General features: G+C 47.2%; 1 protein-coding gene across 2 annotated transcripts in view; it reads left to right on the top strand.

Moving 5' to 3' along the window:
- Positions 1–1,342: 1,342 nt before the first annotated feature.
- LOC147105407 (leukocyte surface antigen CD53-like) overlaps positions 1,343–20,997 on the top strand; it is a 44,597-nt gene continuing 24,942 nt past the window's right edge. Inside the window, exon 1 of one of the 2 annotated variants that reach the window (XM_086011709.1) lies at positions 1,343–1,803. The gene's annotated coding sequence lies outside the window, so the exon portion shown is untranslated. The remainder of the gene's footprint in view (positions 1,804–20,997) is intronic. The other variant, XM_086011708.1, reaches the window with a different exon arrangement.

The raw sequence follows: 20,997 nt of genomic DNA, 5'->3' as shown, positions 1-20,997 counted from the left end.
GCCGCCATCAATCAATCAATCAGACCTGGGCTGCCATTAATCAATCAATCAGACCTGGGCCGCCATCAATCAATCAGACCTGGGCCGCCATCAATCAATCAATCAGACCTGGGCCGCCATCAATCAATCAGACCTGGGCTGCCATCAATCAATCAATCAGACCTGGGCCGCCATCAATCAATCAATCAGACCTGGGCTGCCATCAATCAATCAATCAGACCTGGGCCACCATCAATCAATCAATCAGGCCTGGGCCGCCATCAATCAATCAATCAGACCTGGGCCGCCATCAATCAATCAATCAGGCCTGGGCCGCCATCAATCAATCAGACCTGGGCCGCCATCAATCAATCAATCAGACCTGGGCCGCCATCAATCAATTAATCAGACCTGGGCCGCCATCAATCAATCAGACCTGGGCCGCCATCAATCAATCAGACCTGGGCCGTCATCAATCAATCAATCAGACCTGGGCCGCCATCAATCAATCAATCAGACCTGGGCTGCCATCAATCAATCAGACCTGGGCTGCCATCAATCAATCAGACCTGGGCCGCCATCAATCAATCAGACCTGGGCTGCCATCAATCAATCAGACCTGGGCCGCCATCAATCAATCAATCAGACCTGGGCCGCCATCAATCAATCAGACCTGGGCCGCCATCAATCAATCAGACCTGGGCCGCCATCAATCAATCAGACCTGGGCCGCCATCAATCAATCAGACCTGGGCTGCCATCAATCATTCAGACCTGGGCCGCCATCAATCAATCAGACCTGGGCCGCCATCAATCAATCAGACCTGGGCTGCCATCAATCAATCAATCAGACCTGGGCCGCCATCAATCATTCAGACCTGGGCCGCCATCAATCAATCAATCAGACCTGGGCCGCCATCAATCAATCAGACCTGGGCTGCCATCAATCAATCAATCAGACCTGGGCCGCCATCAATCAATCAATCAGGCCTGGGCTGCCATCAATCAATCAGACCTGGGTTAGGTTGATTGGCTATGATAAATTGACCCTTAGTGTTAGGGGGATTAAATACGTGGGGTTACGGGGATAGGGTGGGATATGTGTTGGTGTAGGGGTTACGGGGATCGGGTGGGATATGTGTCGGTGCGGGCTCGATGGGCCGAAATGGCCTCTATCTGCACTGTGGGGTTTCTGTGATTCTGTGACCTGGGCTGCCATCAATCGAACCTGAGTCACCATCAGTCAGCAATCAATTACAGGGCCAATGATATTCCCAGACAGCCACGCGAACATTGGAAAGGTCACATGGACGACGAGACTGTTCAATAAGGACACTGGCCAATGTGTCCATGATATACATTAAAAACCTATAGATGGGAAATCCCAACCATTTTGTGTCTGTATCCATTGCATGAGAATTGTTTAACTTGTCTAAGTGAAGTTGTGTTTCACCAGTCTACACAAAACCCGGCCAAGTTGTGCTGTGCGATGAATTCTGAGGTCCAAAGTCTCACTCATTCTTCCCTCCCATTTCCTTCTAACTGATCGAGGGGTGGTGAGCAACCAAACTGTTCCCCAAACAGCAATCGGCTGTGTTGCAATATCGTTGCAGTGACATCAATGGATCTCGACTTGTAACTTCCCCACCCCCCCGCACCAGGCTGACTGGAAAGGAAACCGCATAAACTGAAGCCGAGAAGAGGTTGTAAAAAAAAAAGCTCCGTCTTCCTCCAGAGACAAACGTTCAGCGACCTGAGGATTCGAGATACCAGGCACATCGCCGAGTTCGCCGGGAGAGTTACGAGGAGACCAGTCGCAGACAAGGTATGGATCAGGTCGTGTAAAACTGCAGCTCACTCCCAGCCGCCCAGGCACAGCCCAGGGCTCAGTAGAAACTGCAGGGGCCAAAGAGCTCCATTGTTTGGGTCAAATCAGTGACTGGTTGTCGACAGGCCAGGTGCTCAGTGTTTCGATACAAGTCCAGCGCTGGCTCAGTGGCAGCACTCTTGATTCGGAGTCAGAAGGTTGTGGGTTCAAGTCAGAGACTTGAGCACAGAATCCAGGCTGACACTCCCAGTGCAGTGCTGAGGGAGTGCTGCACTGTTGGAGGTGCTGTCTTTTTTTGGATGAGATGTTAAACCTGCTCTCTCAGGTAGATATAAAAGATCCCATGGCACTATTTTGAAGAGCAGGGGAGTTCTGCCCAGTGTCCTGGCCAATGTAGCTAAAGCTGATTATCTGGTCATTATCGTATTGCTTTTTCTGACAGCTTGCTGTGCGCAAATTCATTGCCACATTTCCTACATTACAACAGTGACTACACGTCACAGAGCACTGGAAAGGCAAGTGGAACTGTGCAATAAAAACAGAAGATGGTGGAAGTACACGCAGCTCTGAAAGATAAGGGGGTTATTTTAACCTAAATCCCCCTTAACCAATGTTCCCTTGTATCTGTGCGCGTGCGTGACTGTGCGGTAATCCGCGAGATCCCAGGCAGGCCACGCACAAGCTTTCCACTGGAAATACCGCACATGCGCCGAAATAAACAGGCCACACACAATAAAGCCCGGCTTAGCGGGAACATTGCCCTTAACCCCCCAGGCGGGACACTGATGGGACCAGATCGGCCACCCGATGTTACTTCCCATCGAATTCAACGACAAGTAAAATGGGGCAGAGTGTTAAAGAGGCGGATGATCTGATCACATCTGGGGCCGATCTGATCACATCGTTAGAATCATACACGGAAGGAGCCATTGGGACCAGCGAGCCTGTGCCGGCTCTTTGAAAGTAGTCCCACTCCCCGGCTCTTTCCCCAGAGCCCTGCAAATGTTTCCCCTTTATGCATTTCTCCAATTCCCATTAGAAAGTTACTACTGAATCTGCTTCCACCGCCCTTTCAGGCAACGCATTCCAGATTGAAAGAAAAGACAGACAATGTTGCGAAGATTAGTGGTAGGCCAGAGGATTGGGAAATTTTTAGAAACCAGCAAAGGATGACTAAAAAAAATTATAAAGAGGGAGAAGATAAAGTATGAGAGTAAACTAGCAAATAATATAAAAACAGACAGTAAGAGCTTCTTCAGGTATATGAAAAGAAAGAGGGTAGCTAAAGTAAACATTGGTCCCTTAGACAATGAGACTGGGGAATTAATAATGGGGGAATATGGCAGAGACTCGAAACAATTATTTTGGATCAGTCTTCACGGTAGAAGACACTAAAAACATCCCAATAATAGTAGATAATCAAGGGACTATAGGGAGGGAGTCACTTAAAACAATCTATCAGTAGAGAAAAAGTACTAGGCAAACTAATGGGGCTAAAGGCCGACAAGTCCCCTGGGCCTGATGGCCTGCATCATACGGTCTTAAAAGAAGAGGCTGCAGAGATAGTGTAATCTACCAAAATTCCCTGGATTCTGGAGAGGTCCTAGCGGATTGGAAAACCGCAAATGTAACTCCCCTATTCAAGAAAGGAGGGAGACAGAAAGCAGGAAACTATCGACCAGTTAGCCTAACATCTGTCATTGGGAAAATGCTGGAATCCATTATAAAGGAGGTAATAGCAGGACATTTAGAAAATCATAAGACAGTCAAGCAGAGGCAACATGGTTTTATGAAAGGGAAATCGTGTTTGACAAATTTGCTAGAGTTTTTTGCGGATGTAACAAATAGGGTGGATAAAGGGGAACCAGTAGATGTAGTGTATTTGGATTTCCAGAAGGCATTCGATAAGGTGCCACACAAAAGGTTACTGCACAAGATAAGAGCTCACAGGGTTGGGGGTAATATATTAGCATGGATAGAGGATTGGCTAACTAACAGAAAACAGAGGGTCGGGATAAATGGGTCATTTTCCGTTTGGCAAGCAGTAACTAGTGGGGTGCCACAGGGATCAGTGCTGGGGCCTCAGCTATTTACAATCTATATTAATGACTTGGATGAAGGGACCGAGTGCACTGTAGCCAAATTTGCTGACGATACAAAGATAGGTGGGAAAGTAAGTCTGCAAAGGGATATAGACAGGTTAAGTGAGTGGGCAAACATTTGTCAGATGGAGTACAATGTGGGAAAATGTGAGGTTATCCACTTTGGAAGGAAGAATGAAAAAGCAAATTATTATTTAAATGGAGAGAGACTACAGAACGCTGCGGTACAGAGGGATCTGGGGGTCCTAGTACATGAAACACAAAACGTTAGCATGCAGGTACAGCAAGTAATTAGGAAGGCTAATGGAATGTTGGCCTTTATTGCAAAGGGGTATGGAGCATAAAAGTAGGGAAGTTTTGATGCAATTGTACAGGGCGTTGGTGAGACCACACCTGGAGTACTGTGTACAGTTTTGGTCTCCATATTTAAGGAAGGATATACTTGCATTGGAGGCAGTTCAGAGAAGGCTCACGCGGTTGATTCTTGGGATGAAGGGGTTGATGTATGAGGAAAGGTTGAGCAGGTTGGGCCTATACTCAGTGGAGTTTAGAAGAATGAGAGGTGATCTTATTGAAACAAGATTCTGAGGGGGATTGACAGGGTGGATGCAGAGCGGATGTTTCCCCTCGTGGGGGTATCTAGAACTGGGGGCATAGTTTCAGAATAAGGGGTCACCCATTTAAGACGGAGATGAGGAGGAATTTCTTCTGAGAGGAATTCTCTGCCCCGGAGAGCTGTGGAGGCGGAGTCAGTGAATATATTCAAGGCGGAGATTTACAGACATTTGAACTACAGGGGGGTCGAGGGGTCTGGGGAGAGAGCGGGAAAGTGGAGTTGAGGCCAAGATTGGATCAGCCATGATCTTGAATGGCGGAGCAGGCTCGAGGGGCCGAATGGCGGAGCAGGCTCGAGGGGCCGAATGGCGGAGCAGGCTCGAGGGGCCGAATGGCGGAGCAGGCTCGAGGGGCCGAATGGCCGACTCCTGCTCCTGTTTCTTATATCCTTATGTTCTTATCACAACAACTTGCCAGGTAAAAAAATGTTTCCTCATCTCAAATCTGGCTCTTTCCAATCACCTTAATTCTGTGTCCACTGTTTACTGACCCTCCTGCCTATGGAAGCAGTTCCTCCTTATATACTCTATCAAAACCCTTCAAAGTTTTTAACATCTGTATTAAATCTCCTCTCAATCTTCTCGGCGCTAAGGAAAACAATGAGAGGTCCTCCTGTCTCCACATAACTGAAACCCCTCACCCTCGGTACCATTCTAGTAAATCTCCTCTGCACCCTCTCCAAGGTTAGTTTAGGTTAATATGACAACCCCTTCCCTTCCCCATCCCCATCCCCGCGATTCAGGCCCACCTCCGAGCGCGCTCACCACAGCTGGCCCTGATGGTCCTCAAACTGCCTTTCTGTGTCTCAGACACTGACTGACCCGCTCCGTCTTTCCAGCATCTTTAGTTGATTCTCTTTCAGCTGATGGTCGTGGCCCGAGTGGTCATGTGACTGATAGGATCTTAATAATGCGTTAAGCAATTGCCGGGGCTCCTGTACAGAATTGTGAAGCTGGGTTTAGGAAGCTGGCGCTCCTGTATGCTTGTGTTCAATGTGTTGGGACCAGCAAGCCTGTGAAGAAAGGTTTGTGGTCAGGGTAACTCCACTCTTTATATCACAGGCTGGGAATGTAGGGGGGTTTACTTGCTTTTGAAGCATGTTTGGACAGAAACGTGTTCGAACATGGTGCAGGTGTTGGACATGTCACAAACACCCTCTGAACAATATATATTTGACAGGGGAATTTGTGCAGTGCTATGAAAAAAGAGCAGGGGGAATTCGACAGAAAGACACCTCTTTGTGTGCTGTACGATTCTATGAATAGTACAGTTACTCATTACTGATTGGAAGACTAAATCTGATCAGAATTGTTCTTTACTTAAAATGGATCTGATTTTTTCAACCCAGCCCTCTGTCATCTGACCGGGGAGTTCTGTTTCTTGTTTCGCTGTGTTTAACGTTGGTTTGATATAATGGACGGAGCACTCTTAAAGTTACAGAAGCAAGAGGAAGGGTGTACCTTGTGGCTGTTGTTTCCGAGGTTTGTTGGTTTGAGCAATCTTTGTGTTAGCAAACAGATCAATCCAAAAAGGTAATATTACTCTGGTAACAAACTGGGATAATCCTCATCAGTCTCTCCTCAATCCCAAACTGGGATAATCCTCATCAGTCTCTCCTCAATCCCAAACTGGGATAATCCTCATCAGTGTCTCTCCTCAATCCCAAACTGGGATAATCCTCATCAGTCTCTCTCCTCAATCCCAAACTGGGATAATCCTCATCAGTCTCTCTCCTTAATCCCAAACTGGGATAATCCTCATCAGTCTCTCTCCTCAATCCCAAACTGGGATAATCCTCATCAGTCTCTCTCCTCAATCCCAAACTGGGATAATCCTCATCAGTCTCTCCCCTCAATCCCAAACTGGGATAATCCTCATCAGTCTCTCCTCAATCCCAAACTGGGATAATCCTCATCAGTCTCTCTCCTCAATCCCAAACTGGGATAAACGTCATCAGTCTCTCCTCAATCCCAAACTGGGATAATCCTCATCAGTCTCTCCTCAATCCCAAACTGGGATAATCCTCATCAGTCTCTCCTCAATCCCAAACTGGGATAATCCTCATCAGTCTCTCTCCTCAATCCCAAACTGAGATAATCCTCATCAGTCTCTCTCCTCAATCCCAAACTGGGATAATCCTCATCAGTCTCTCTCCTCAATCCCAAACTGAGATAATCCTCATCAGTCTCTCTCCTCAATCCCAAACTGGGATAATCCTCATCAGTCTCTCTCCTCAATCCCAAACTGGGATAATCCTCATCAGTCTGTCTCCTCAATCCCAAACTGGGATAATCCTCATCAGTCTCTCTCCCCTCAATCCCAAACTGGGATAATCCTCATCAGTCTCTCCTCAATCCCAAACTGGGATAATCCTCATCAGTCTCTCCTCAATCCCAAACTGGGATAATCCTCATCAGTCTCTCTCCTCAATCCCAAACTGGGATAAACGTCATCAGTCTCTCCTCAATCCCAAACTGGGATAATCCTCATCAGTCTCTCTCCTCAATCCCAAACTGAGATAATCCTCATCAGTCTCTCTCCTCAATCCCAAACTGGGATAATCCTCATCAGTCTCTCTCCTCAATCCCAAACTGAGATAATCCTCATCAGTCTCTCTCCTCAATCCCAAACTGGGATAATCCTCATCAGTCTCTCTCCTCAATCCCAAACTGGGATAATCCTCATCAGTCTGTCTCCTCAATCCCAAACTGGGATAATCCTCATCAGTCTCTCCCCTCAATCCCAAACTGAGATAATCCTCATCAGTCTCTCCCCTCAATCCCAAACTGGGATAATCCTCATCAGTCTCCCCTCAATCCCAAACTGAGATAATCCTCATCAGTCTCTCTCCCCTCAATCCCAAACTGGGATAATCCTCATCAGTCTCTCCTCAATCCCAAACTGAGATAATCCTCATCAGTCTCCCCTCAATCCCAAACTGAGATAATCCTCATCAGTCTCCCCTCAATCCCAAACTGGGATAATCCTCATCAGTCTCTCCTCAATCCCAAACTGGGATAATCCTCATCAGTCTCTCCTCAATCCCAAACTGGGATAATCCTCATCAGTCTCTCCCCTCAATCCCAAACTGGGATAATCCTCATCAGTCTCCCCTCAATCCCAAACTGGGATAATTCTCATCAAGAGCTGAACTCGTGGTGAGGTGAGAGTGACTGCCCTTGACATCAAGGCAGCATTTGATCGAGTGTGGCATCAAGGAGCCCTAGCAAAACTGAAGTCAATGGGAATCAAGGGGAAAACTCTCCATTGGCTGGAATCATACCTAGCACAAAGGAAGTTGGCTGTGGTTGTTGGCGGTCATTCATCTCAATCACATGACATCACTGCAGGGTTCCTCAGGGCAGTGTCCTAGGCCCAACCATCTTCAGCTGTTTCATCAATGACCTTCCCTCCATCATAAGGTCAGAAGTGGGGATGTTCGCTGATGATTGCACACTGTTCAGCACCATTCGAGACTCGTTAGATACTGACGCAGTCCGTGTCCATATGCAGCAAGACCTGGACAACATTCAGACTTGGGCTGACAAGCGGCAAGTAACATTCGCACCACACAAGTGCCAGGCAATGACCATCTCCAACAAGCGAGACTCTAACCATCTCCCCTTGACATTCAATAGCATTACCATCGCTGAATCCCCCACTATCAACATCCTGGGGGTTACCATTGATCAGAAACTGAACTGGACCAGCCATATAAATACTGTGGCTACAAGAGCAGGCCAGAGGCTGGGAATTCTGCGGCGAGTGTCTCACCTCCTGACTCCCCAAAGCCTTTCCACCATCTACAAGGCACAAGTCAGGAGTGTGATGGAATACTCTCCACTTGCCTGGATGAGTGCAGCTCCAACAACACTCAAGAAGCTCGACACCATTCAGGATAAAGCAGCCCGCTTGATTGGCACTCCATCCACCACCTTCAACATTCACTCCCTCTACCACTGGCGCACTGTGGCTGCAGTGTGTACCATCTACAAGATGCACTGCAGCAACTCGCCAAAGCTCCTTCAACAGCACCTTCCAAACCCGCGACCTCTACCACTTAGAAGGACAAGGGCAGCAGACGCATGGGAACATCACCACCTACAAGTTCCCCTCCAAGCCACACACCATCCTGACTTGGCCCTGTATCGCCGTTCCTTCACTGTCGCTGGGACAAAATCCTGGAACTCCCTTCCTAACAGCATTGTGGGTGTACCTACACCATATGGACTGCAGCGGTTCAAGAAGGCGGCTCACCACCATCTTCTCAAGGGCAATTAGGGATGGGCATTAAATGCAGGCCTAGCCAGTGACGCCCACATCCCAGCAATGAATATTTAAAAAATTTTAAAAAAATTCTCTCCTCAATCCCAAACTGAGATAATCCTCATCATTCTCGCTCCTCAATCCCAAACTGGGATAATCCTCATCATTCTCTCTCCTCAATCCCAAACTGGGATAATCCTCATCATTCTCTCTCCTCAATCCCAAACTGGGATAATCCTCATCATTCTCTCTCCTCAATCCCAAACTGGGATAATCCTCATCATTCTCTCTCCTCAATCCCAAACTGGGATAATCCTCATCAGTCTCTCTCCTCAATATTTGCTGCGGTTGCTCCAACTGTCCATGGATTGTCTCTGGAAACCCTGGGTAGATAAACAGCGGTGTGCCGTACAGAATTTCAACCCCGAAGGCTGTTGGAACGGTACCCTTTCTGGCACTTAGAGAATTGTAAACGGGAGCCCAATAATCAGGCAGTTCTGGAAGGGCTGAGCATCATTTTGCCTTGAGCTGATGTCACACACAAGCAGCAGGATGATATTACAGAAGAATGATGTCATTACAGCAAGGGTGACATCACTCCTTCACCTCTTGACTCGGAGAATCCCAGGTGAGGGACCAAGGCCCAGAGCACAGGGCTGACAACACAGGATAATTCATGATGTAATGATTAATTGACAACAAACGTGGGTCCTATAGGCATGAAATGAAGCAGGTGGAGAAGAGTAAAAAAGGATCTGGAAACATTCTCAGGATACTGGGACATGGCACAGCCAATGGGAGCAGGCCAGGGTCTTTCCCGAGAGTCCCAAGGCGATCTGGAAATATTTACGATTCCATTTAAAGAGCATCAGACGTGAGCAGTCCAGTGTCGGGTTTACATATCCATCATACGTAGTGGAAAACAGTGGCTGCAGTCTCCATATTCTCTCCTTTCACTTTGGTGCATGCATTTTTTTTAAGCTTCTAGCTGTTTGACTCACTATTACCAGTATAGAACCAAGTGACTCATCCTGCTGCTATGTATAAACTTTGGACCTAAAAGTGATAATCTGAGAGGTGTATGTGTGTGTCACCATTCTGAATGAGAATCAGCAGCCCAAGCCAGATCTCATTCCACTGCCCCGCTCTCTCGCCATAGCCCTGTATCAATCCCCAAACTAATCCCACTGCCTCGCTCTCTCCCCATAGCCCTGTATCAATCCCAAACTAATCCCACTGCCCTGCTCTCTCCCCATAGCCCTGTATCAATCCCAAACTAATATCACTGCCCCGTGCTCTCCCCATAGCCCTGTATCAATCCCAAACTAATATCACTGCCCCGCTCTCTCCCCATAGCCCTGTATCAATCCCCAAACTAATATCACTGCCCCGTGCTCTCCCCATAGCCCTGTATCAATCCCCAAACTAATCCCACTGCCCCGCTCTCTCCCCATAGCCCTGTATCAATCCCAAACTAATCCCACTGCCTCGCTCTCTCCCCATAGCCCTGTATCAATCCCCAAACTAATCCCACTGCCCCGCTCTCTCCCCATAGCCCTGTATCAATCCCAAACTAATATCACTGCCCCGCTCTCTCCCCACAGCCCTGTATCAATCCCAAACTAATATCACTGCCCCGCTCTCTCCCCACAGCCCTGTATCAATCCCAAACTAATATCACTGCCCCGTGCTCTCCCCATAGCCCTGTATCAATCCCAAACTAATCCCACTGCCCCGCTCTCCCCACAGCCCTGTGTCTATCCCAGACTAACCCCACTGCCCCGCTCTCCCCCCATAGCCCTGTATCAATCCCAAACTAATCCCACTGCCCCGCTCTCCCCCCATAGCCCTGTAACAATCCCAAACTAATCCCACTGCCCCGCTCTCTCCCCATAGCCCTGTATCAAACCCAAACTAATCCCACTGCCCCGCGCTCTCCCCACAGCCCTGTGTCTATCCCAGACTAACCCCACTGCCCCGCTCTCCCCCCATAGCCCTGTATCAAACCCAAACTAATCCCACTGCCCCGCGCTCTCCCCACAGCCCTGTGTCTATCCCAGACTAACCCCACTGCCCCGCTCTCCCCCCATAGCCCTGTATCAAACCCAAACTAATCCCGCTGCCCCGCGCTCTCCCCACAGCCCTGTGTCTATCCCAACACCTGGTTGACTCAATACCCTCAGGACAACTAGGGTTTGGCAATAAATGCAGAAGTTGCCAGTGTTGCTCACAAGCTAAAAAGAAAACTTCAACTCGAATTTAATCATCTTAACTATTTCATAAACAATGCAGTCATTTCTTCTAAAATCCCTTAATGGAAACAAGAGTTGGAACCTGCTGGATTTTGAATGACAGGAGCTGGAGCCTGCTGGATTTTGAATGACAGGAGTTGGAACCTGCTGGATTTTGAATGACAGGAGCTGGAGCCTGCTGGATTTTGAATGACAGGAGCTGGAGCCTGCTGGATTTTGAATGACAGGAGTTGGAACCTGCTGGATTTTGAATGACAGGAGCTGGAGCCTGCTGGATTTTGAATGACAGGAGCTGGAGCCTGCTGGATTTTGAATGACAGGAGTTGGAACCTGCTGGATTTTGAATGACAGGAGCTGGAGCCTGCTGGATTTTGAATGACAGGAGCTGGAGCCTGCTGGATTTTGAATGACAGGAGCTGGAGCCTGCTGGATTTTGAATGACAGGAGTTATTGCTCGTCCCTTGTTGCCCAACTGAGTGACTTGCGAGGTTACTTCAAATGGCAGTTAAGAGTCAACCACAATGCAGTGTCTGGAGTCACGAATAGGCCCAGACCGGGTAAGGTGGCAGATTTCCTGCCCTTAAGGACATTAGTGAACCAGTTGGGTTTTTACGACATTCCAACAGCTTCACTTTTACAGTTACCAGCTTTTTGTTTCCAGATTATTTTAAAAACTGAATTAAAATTCAGAAACTGCCAGAGTTAGGATTAGGGTTAGGGTTACAGTTAGGATTAGGGCCAGGATTGAGGTTATAGTTAGTGTTAGGGATAGGGCTTTGATTATAAGAAATAGGAGCAGGAGTCGGCCATTCGGCCCCTCGAGCCTGCTCCGCCATTCAATAAGATCATGGCTGATCTTCGACCTCATCTCCACTTTCCTGCACTATCCCCATATCCCTTGATTCCATTAATATTCAAAAACCTATCGATCTCTGTCTTGAATATACTCAACGACTGAGCCTCCACAGCCCTCTGGGGCAGAGAATTCCAAACATTCACCACCCTCTGAGTGAAGAAATTCCTCCTCATCTCAGTCCTAAATGGCCGACCCCTTATTCTGAGACTGTGACCCCTGGTTCTAGACTCCCCAGCCAGGGGAAACATCCTCCCTGCATCGACCCTGTCAAGCCCTGTAAGAATTTTGTATGTTTCAATGAGATCACCTCTCATTCTTCTAAACTCTAGGGAACATAGGCCTAGTCTACTCAATCTCTCCTCATAGGACAATCCCCCCATCCCAGGAACCAGTCTGGTGAACCTTCGTTGCACTCCCTCTGTGGCAAGTATATCCTTCCTTAGGTAAGGAGACCAAAACTGTACACAATACTCCAGGTGTGGTCTCACCAGGGCCCTATATAATTGCAGTAAGACGCCTTTACTCTTATACTCAAATCCTCTTGTAATAAAGGCCAACATACCATTTGCTTTCCTAATTGCTTGCTGTACCTGCATGTTAACTTTCAGTGATTCATGCACAAGGACACCCAGGTCCCTCTGAACACCAACATTTTGGTATTAATAGATGTCCATTCCCAGCACTATGACCCCTCACCTTGTTGAACACAAAACTGACCTAATTATTTTTGGAAAATGAAACGCCCAAGAATCATCTTGATTTGTAAAGTTAAGTACTTGAAATGGTGAGTTTTGTAATCTGAGCTGAGCTGACACAATGAGTGTTCTAATATATCAGGGCACCTGCCCATTAAAACCCCACAAATCTAACATCACTTAACAATAATCGAAGTTTGTTGAAAACCCGAAAATAAACAACGTTATCTGTGGTTGTGAAACAATTGGTGTGAAGTTGAGAGAGGCAGTGAAGAGAAGCAAGCAGAGTGAGATAGCGAGTGACTGAATCTGTTTGAGAAAAACAGTTGGAGACTGACAGGTTGTCGAATCTGAACAAAAACTTTATCTCTAACCTTAACCATAATCAAAGCCCTATCCCTAACCATAACTAGAACCCTAACCATAATCAATGCCTTATCCCCAACCATAACTAGAACCCTAACCATAATCAAAGCCCTATCCCTAACCATAACTAGAACCCTAACCATAATCAATGCCTTATCCCCAACCATAACTAGAACCCTAACCATAATCAAAGCCCTATCCCCAACCATAACTAGAACCCTAACCTTAATCAAAGCCCTATCCCTAACCATAACTAGAACCCTAACCTTAATCAAAGCCCTATCCCCAACCATAACTAGAACCATAAATATAATCAAAGCCCTATCCCTAAACATAACTAGAACCCTAACCATAATCAAAGCCCTATCCCCAACCATAACTAGAACCCTAACCATAATCAAAGCCCTATCCCTAAACATAACTAGAACCCTAACCATAATCAAAGCCCTATCCCCAACCATAACTAGAACCCTAACCATAATCAATGCCTTATCCCCAACCATAACTAGAACCCTAACCCGAATCAAAGCCCTATCCCCAACCATAACTAGAACCATAAACATGATCAAAGCCCTATCCCGAACCATAACACAAATGTCTGTTCTCACGGAAGAAGCCGCAAAAAAATTCTCAGAAATAGTGGAGAATCAAGGCTCTAGCGAGGAATGAGGAACTGAAAGAAATTAATATTAGTAAAAAAAAAGTACGGGAGAAATTAATGGGACTGAAAACCGATAAATCCCCTGGACCTGATGGCCTTCATCTAGGGTTTTGAAAGAGGCGGCTATAGAGATAGTGGATGCATTGGTTGTCATTTTCCAAAATTCCATAGATTCTGGAACGGTTCCCGCAGATTAGAAGGTAGCAAATGTAACCCCACTATTTAAGAAAGGAGGGAAGAGAGAAAATGGGGAACTACGGACCAGTTAGCCTGACATCAGTAGTAGGGAAAATGCTAGAATCTATTGTTAATGACGTGGTAACAGGGCACTTAGAAAATAATAATAGGATTGGGCAGAGTCAACACGGATTTATGAAAAGGAAATTGTGTTTGACGAATCTGTTAGAGTTTTTTGAGGTTGTAACTAGCAGAATAGATAAAGGGGAACCAGTGGATGTGGTGTATTTGGATTTTCAGAAGGCATTCGATAAGGTGCCACACAAGAGGTTATTAAACAAAATTAGGGCTCATGGGATTGGGGGTAATATACTAGCATAGATTGAGGATTGGTTAATGGACAGAAAACAGCGAGTCGGAATAAACGGGTCATTTTCGGGTTGGCAGGCTGTAACTAGTGGGGTACCGCAAGGATCAGTGCTTGGGCCTCAGCTATTCACAATCTACATCAATGATTTGGTGAGGGGACCAAATGTAATATATTCAAGTTTGCTGATGATACAGAGCTGGGTGGGAATGTAAGTTGTGAGGAGGATGCAAGGAGGCTTCAAGGGGATATAGACAGGCTAAGTGAGTGGGCAAGAACATGGCAAATGGAATATAATGTGGAGAAATGTGAAGTTATCCACTTTGGTAGGAAAAATAGAAAAGCAGAGTATTTTTTAAATGGTGAGAGATTGGGAAATGTTGGTGTTCAGAGGGACCTGGGTGTCCTTGTACACGAATCACTGAAAGTTAACATGCAGGTACAGCAAGCGATTAGGAAAACAAATGGTATGTTGGCCTTTATTACAAGAGGATTTGAGTATAAGAGTAAAGACGTCTTACTGCAATTATATAGGGCCCTGGTGAGACCACACCTGGAGTATTGTGTATAGCTTTGGTCTCCTTACCTAAGGAAGGATATACTTGCCATAGAGGGAGTGCAACGAAGGTTCACCAGACTGGTTCCTGGGATGGGGGGATTGTCCTATGAGGAGAGATTGAGTAGACTAGGCCTATATTCCCTAGAGTTTAGAAGAATGAGAGGTGATCTCATTGAAACATACAACATTCTTACAGGGCTTGACAGGGTCGATGCAGGGAGGGTGTTTCTCCTGGCTGGGGAGTCTAGAACCAGGGGTCACAGTCTCAGAATAAGGGGTCGGCCATTTAGGACGGAGGTGAGGAGGAATTTCTTCACTCAGAGGGTGGTGAATCTTTGGAATTCTCTCCCCCAGAGGGCTGTGGAGGCTCAGTCGTTGAGTATATTCAAGGCTGAGATCGATAGGTTTTTGAATATTAAGGGAATCAAGGGATATGGGGAGAGTGCAGGAAAGTGGAGTTGAGGTAGAAGATCAGCCATGATCTTATTGAATGGCGGAGCAGGCTCGAGGGGCCAACTGGCCAACTACTGCCCCTATTTCTTATGTTCTTATGCTCAAGCAGTCCCAGGTACAGCACGGGGTTAGATACAGAGTAAAGCTCCCTCTACACTGTCCCATCAAACACTCCCAGGGCAGGTACAGCACGAGTTAGATACAGAGTAAAGCTCCCTCTACACTGTCCCATCAAACACTCCCAGGGCAGGTACAGCATGGGTTAGATACAGAGTAAAGCTCCCTCTACACTGTCCCATCAAACACTCCCAGGGCAGGTACAGCATGGGTTAGATACAGAGTAAAGCTCCCTCTACACTGTCCCATCAAACACTCCCAGGGCAGGTACAGCATGGGTTAGATACAGAGTAAAGCTCCCTCTACACTGTCCCATCAAACACTCCCAGGGTAGGTACAGCACGAGTTAGATACAGAGTAAAGCTCCCTCTACACTGTCCCATCAAACACTCCCAGGGCAGGTACAGCACGGGTTAGATACAGAGTAAAGCTCCCTCTACACTGTCCCATCAAACACTCACAGGGCAGGTACAGCACGGGTTAGATACAGAGTAAAGCTCCCTCTGCACTGTCCCATCAAACACTCACAGGACAGGTACAGCACGGGCTAGATACAGAGTTAAGCACCTTTTACACTTGATGCTAATGGTACAGTGAGGTCATTGTCTCACTGAGGCTCCGCCCCTCCACCCCTCTGTGTTTTCTTCTCTTTTAAGAAATGATAATCGTTGGTTGATTCAGTGCTAACTGACTCTGAGCTAACCGTGCTAATCTAGGAAAGCCCCTTCTGTATCCTGCAGCTGACTTAAATGTTAGACATTTCATACCCATTACTCACTGGTAAATTCCCCACACATCAGAACCAGGTGACAGTCCCTACCCCTACACACAATGTTTATTTAGAAACAGAGAATTCCACTGCTAGCTAGGCATGGAGGGAGGGGTGGGTGGCGGAGTCAGAACCTGAGGCTGGTGAGAAGGAGAGGCCTTCCTTTGTGCTCTCGCTGGTCCCGTTGCTTTTGCATGTGTTGAAGTCAGTGCCTCAGGGTGTGTTGTCTTGGGGCAGGAAACAGAAGCAGGATGTGGGCTCGCGCTCAGAATGGAGGCTGCTGCTTGCGCCAGCGCGAGGTTCTGCTTCTGCTCAGCTGCAACATTGAGACCAGAAACACGGTGGCTGAGATTACCCTGGAGGCTGCAGCAACCATTTGCCTATTCCACCACTATTGATACTCCCAGGTTCCTCCCCACCTTTCTTGGCTAAAGAAAGACTTGCATTTCTATATTGCCTTTCACAACCTCAGGATGTCCCAAAGCGCTTTGCAGCCAATGAAGTACTTGTTTTGAGATGTAGTCACTGTTGTAATGTGGGAAACGCGGCAGCCAATGTGCGCACAGCAAGCTCCCACAAACAGCAATGAGACAATGACCAGATCACCTATTTTTTGTGTGATGTTGCTTGAGGGGTCCATATTGGCCAGGACACTGGAGGGAGCTCCCCTGTTCTTGCTCAAATAGTGCTGCGTATGTTTGTCTATCCAGCTGTGAGAGCAGACGGGACCTCGGTTTAACGCCTCATACAAAAAACGGCATCTCCGACAGTGCAGCACTCCCTCAGCACTGCCCTGGAGTGTCAGCCCAGATTATGTGATCAAATCTCAGGAGTGGAATGTGAACCCGTGACTTTCTGACTCAAAGGTAAGAGTGTTGCCACTGAACCATGGCTGACACCCAAGCTGCACGGGGGGAGCGTCCCATGTTGTACTGGCTGCTAATTGCCCTTCAGTACATTACCCATCTGGCCATTCTAGACATGTGAGACTAGAGAGCGAGTGCCTACAGGCTGGAGGGTATCTCTGATGAGTCTAATCCTGTCCTTACCCAGTGCCCAAATATGTGCCCTTTGTAGTGAGGGTCACTGATGGTGATTGGCTGATGCTTCTCTGTGACTAACACATGTCAGTAATGCCATTTATTACATTCTCTGTCAACCAATCTGGATCTAAATGCTACGTTGGATGAACAAGGTGGGATTCAGATTGGCTGCAGTGACCCTTCAATTCTAGGGCCTGGGTTTGAAGCCAGGTCTGAACCAGGCGCAGAGCATAAGTTAAATTCTCAGCAGGAAAAGTGATTTTGCGATTAAAATGTGCCAGCAAATTAGGTTTGGGTACCTGAGTGGGCACAGCTCGGTGCTCCTGGGCACACAGACCGGGCTCCTCCCCTTGGGAATAGGGCAAGGTAGAAGCTGAGGAGTCAACAGGGTCAATCGAAATAATAGTATAGCATTGGCATCTCTTCCCCACCTCTCACACATTTATATAGTTCAACCAATAGAAAAACATTCATGTTGGCAATCAGAGTGGTAGTGAGATTACAGGACAGTAGTGTTGTGATTCTAGTACTGAACTAGCAGCCCAGAGACAAGGCAAGTGAAGGGTCTGCCACTGATGATCGAGATGGAGTAGGGAGAATTGGCAGACCAGAGCTGGAGGGAGCTAGAGGCAGAGTGGAGTGAGACCTTGGACGGATCTGCACACAAGGCTGTGGATTTTGAATTTGATTCCCTGACTAATGGGGAGACATGGGAGGTCGGCAAGGGCAGGGCTGAGGGGTCAGCGGGATCTTGAGGGACAGCGTGAGGCTTATAGAGGACACAGCTCTGGGGGCAATGAGGCTGGATGTGAGAAAGCCATTGTTAAATCTGTGAGTTGTTCAAGTAATTAATACTCAGACTTAATCAGTAACAATAAAACAGGTCTTTACTGGTTGGAGGTAGGGACTATACATAGGTCTTTACTTCATGCCCACAGGCGGGAACTGAGGGGGATCAGTACCCACAGTACTATTTATACCCCTATGGCCAGGAGTGGTACTGCATATCACTACGCCCTACAAGTAGTGCAGTCCTGTCCATAGGTTCAAAGTAGCACACATATTACATACACAACATTCCTCCCTTCCTAGCTTTACAGTCATCTCCCCATTTAACATAACGTAATAACATATATACATATATAACTTCAGGTTTACATAACAGAATAACATAGATACATAGATAACTTCATGTCAAAACAGATCACAGATTCAGTCTCTGCGGAAAACAGTTCACAGATTCAATCTCTGTGGTGGAGTCGGTTCACGTTGCTGGAGTGACTCATTCAATAGTCCTTCCATGGATTTAACAGTTTGAACTTCCGAACTGAATTGGCTCCGTTCGGAGGGACCACGTGTGTGATCTGGTAGAGGTAATAATGGTTCAGATGGGTCATCTTCTGTTTCGACTTTTCCTTTTCTGCTTCTTGGAGACTCTCTGGGCTCCACTGTCAGCTGCCAGCTGCATGCGCAGTTCCTCCTTCTCTCCCTCCTTTTTCCGTAGTAGAGCCACCTTCTCCCGATGTTCCGTAGACTTTCGGTGCTCCTCCATGATTTCTGTATGGTGGGAGTCGAAGTTACAAGTTGGGCAGGACAGGACATAGTAATATTCGGTGTCGTCCTGATCTAGGCCAGCGAGAGGGTCGTCTATTTCCTCCATACCCAGCTGGGCGTTAGCCAGCTTTTGTTCCAAGTCCAGACATCTTTCCTGAAGAGACTTCTTCATGCGTACCTCTTCATCCAGCTTTTTCTGGGCTTTCAGCAAGTCGTTTACTAATGACCTCATTTGAGATTTTACTACTTCAACTTCTTTTGGAGATTGATTGATCGGACTATTCAATCCCTCTACCGGAGCAGCTGTTTCAGCGGTCTGTTGTTCTACGTTGACGTGAGTCAGCGTACTTTTGGCATCCAAGGGCTGCTCTGTTGCAGTCATCTCAGTCTGTGTTGCCACCTCAGCTCTTCCAATAACCTTTGAGAGCTCCGAACCCCTTTCGTTTGAATATTGAAGTTCGTGTTCAAGTTTTTCCCATTTCAGAGTCCTGTCCTTCAGCATATGCAGGAGTTGGCTGACCGTTAACTCCTCTGACATCAGACGTTTTGTGTGCTCCTGCTCCATTTTCTCCATCAGCTGCTTCTGTTGTCTTTCCAGATTCTCCAACTCTATATCAAAGAACTCTTTCGTTGCATTCAACTCTTGCTCACAACGGCGAAGCATTTGTTCTAATTGCTGTTGTAGTTTGAAATGGAGTTGAGTTCGAGCCCGGTGTCCCTCAGAAATGGGCACATCAGTAGACTTGCCAGACTCAGAATCCACAGTTAAACTATGTTGTTGTTGCTCAGTGGAATTCTGTGCTGAAACTTTGTCTTTTGCACCTGAGTTGGGCTTACCATCATCCGTTCCAGAGTCTGGGCCGACTATCTTCACCGAGTTCTCACTCGTTATTGTTTGTAGGAAATGCCAGTCCATATTCATTTTCCTAATCCACTCCCGTCCTAGTAGTGGAGAACCTCCTTCAGATATCACATATAAGTCCATTATTTGACTGTCTTCGCCCTTGTGGACCACTGCAACCTCTATTTTCCCGATGGGGTACACTCTTTGCCCCGTGTATGTTTTCAATATAATCCCCGTATCCTGTAGGGGAATATGTTGGAATAACTTTCCGTAATCTTTCTTATTTATGACCGTCAATGCCGATCCAGTGTCCAATTCCAGTTTTACTTGGACTCCTTCTATCTGAAGAGTGACCCAAATTGTCTGGAGGTCTGCACCCTTACCAGCGTTGAGTACTCTTAAGCTAGCCAGTTCGTTACAGCTTAAGCTAGCCAGTTCATTACTGCTAGCGTCTGAATCGGACACCTGTTCGGTCGCCTTGTGTACCTTTGCGTATTTTCCTTGCGGTGACTTCTTGTTGCTGGTCTTCTTCCCTGACCTGCATACTCTAGCTATATGTCCAAGCCTACCACAAGTTCTACATTCTTGGTTTTTAAACCAACACTGGTTCTGATCATGCGTTGTCTTTCCACAACGATAACATTTGCCAGAACTCACACCCAATTTGTGTGCACTGAGCTCCGGTGACCGTAGCTGCATTACTGCCGTGCCTCTCGCTGCGGCTTCGTGTGCTGCTGCCATAGTGACCGCCTTCTCAAGCGTCAGCTCATTCTCCTCGAGCAGTCGCTTTTGTGTATCCTGTTTAAATAAACCACACACAAATTTGTCTCGAAGTGCCTCTGTCAGTCCCGTTCCAAACTGGCAATATTTCGCTAATTTACGCAATTCTAGCAAATAATCAGCATTGCTTTCATGCTGTAGCTGCCTTCTGTCGTAAAATTTAAATCGTTCCGCTAGCATCAGCGGCGTGGGGTTTAGATGATCTTTCAGGACAGTAACAATCTCATCGAACGTCTTATCCGCCGGTTCATCTGGTGATAACAGGTGTTTCAATTGCCCGTATGTCTTCGCACCCATTAAATTTAATAATGTTAGAGCTTTATCTTGGTCACGAATTTTATTGGCCTTACAATAATTTTTTACTCTTTCAACATATATGGCCCAATCTTCGAGGTCACTATCAAAGGTGCTAATATTCCCGTGTTTAGGCATTGTAGATTTGCAATTTCTCAGATTTTTTTTTTTTTTTTACTGCTATCCAAGATGGCGGCTTCCTGCTCTTGCCGTCGTCCTCCGCCCACAAAATGGCGGTTTTCCCGCGCTTGGCGGTCTTCACCCGTCCCCCAACGCCGTCTCCCTTCAGCCCCCGAGTGCGGCCCTTATCTTCGCCGCGATCGCCCGAGTGCGGCCCTTATCAGCGGATGCGATCGCTCTGTTGAAACGCCTCCCGCTCGAAGCGGCTCTCGCGCCCTATTCCTCCAGCTCCCCCAGCCCC

Source organism: Somniosus microcephalus, chromosome 18 (genome assembly GCF_052327205.1).
Source record: "Somniosus microcephalus isolate GS21.2 chromosome 18, FLI_Smic_1.0, whole genome shotgun sequence".
Lineage (NCBI taxonomy): Eukaryota > Metazoa > Chordata > Chondrichthyes > Squaliformes > Somniosidae > Somniosus > Somniosus microcephalus.
This window is presented reverse-complemented; position numbering and strand designations above follow the sequence as displayed.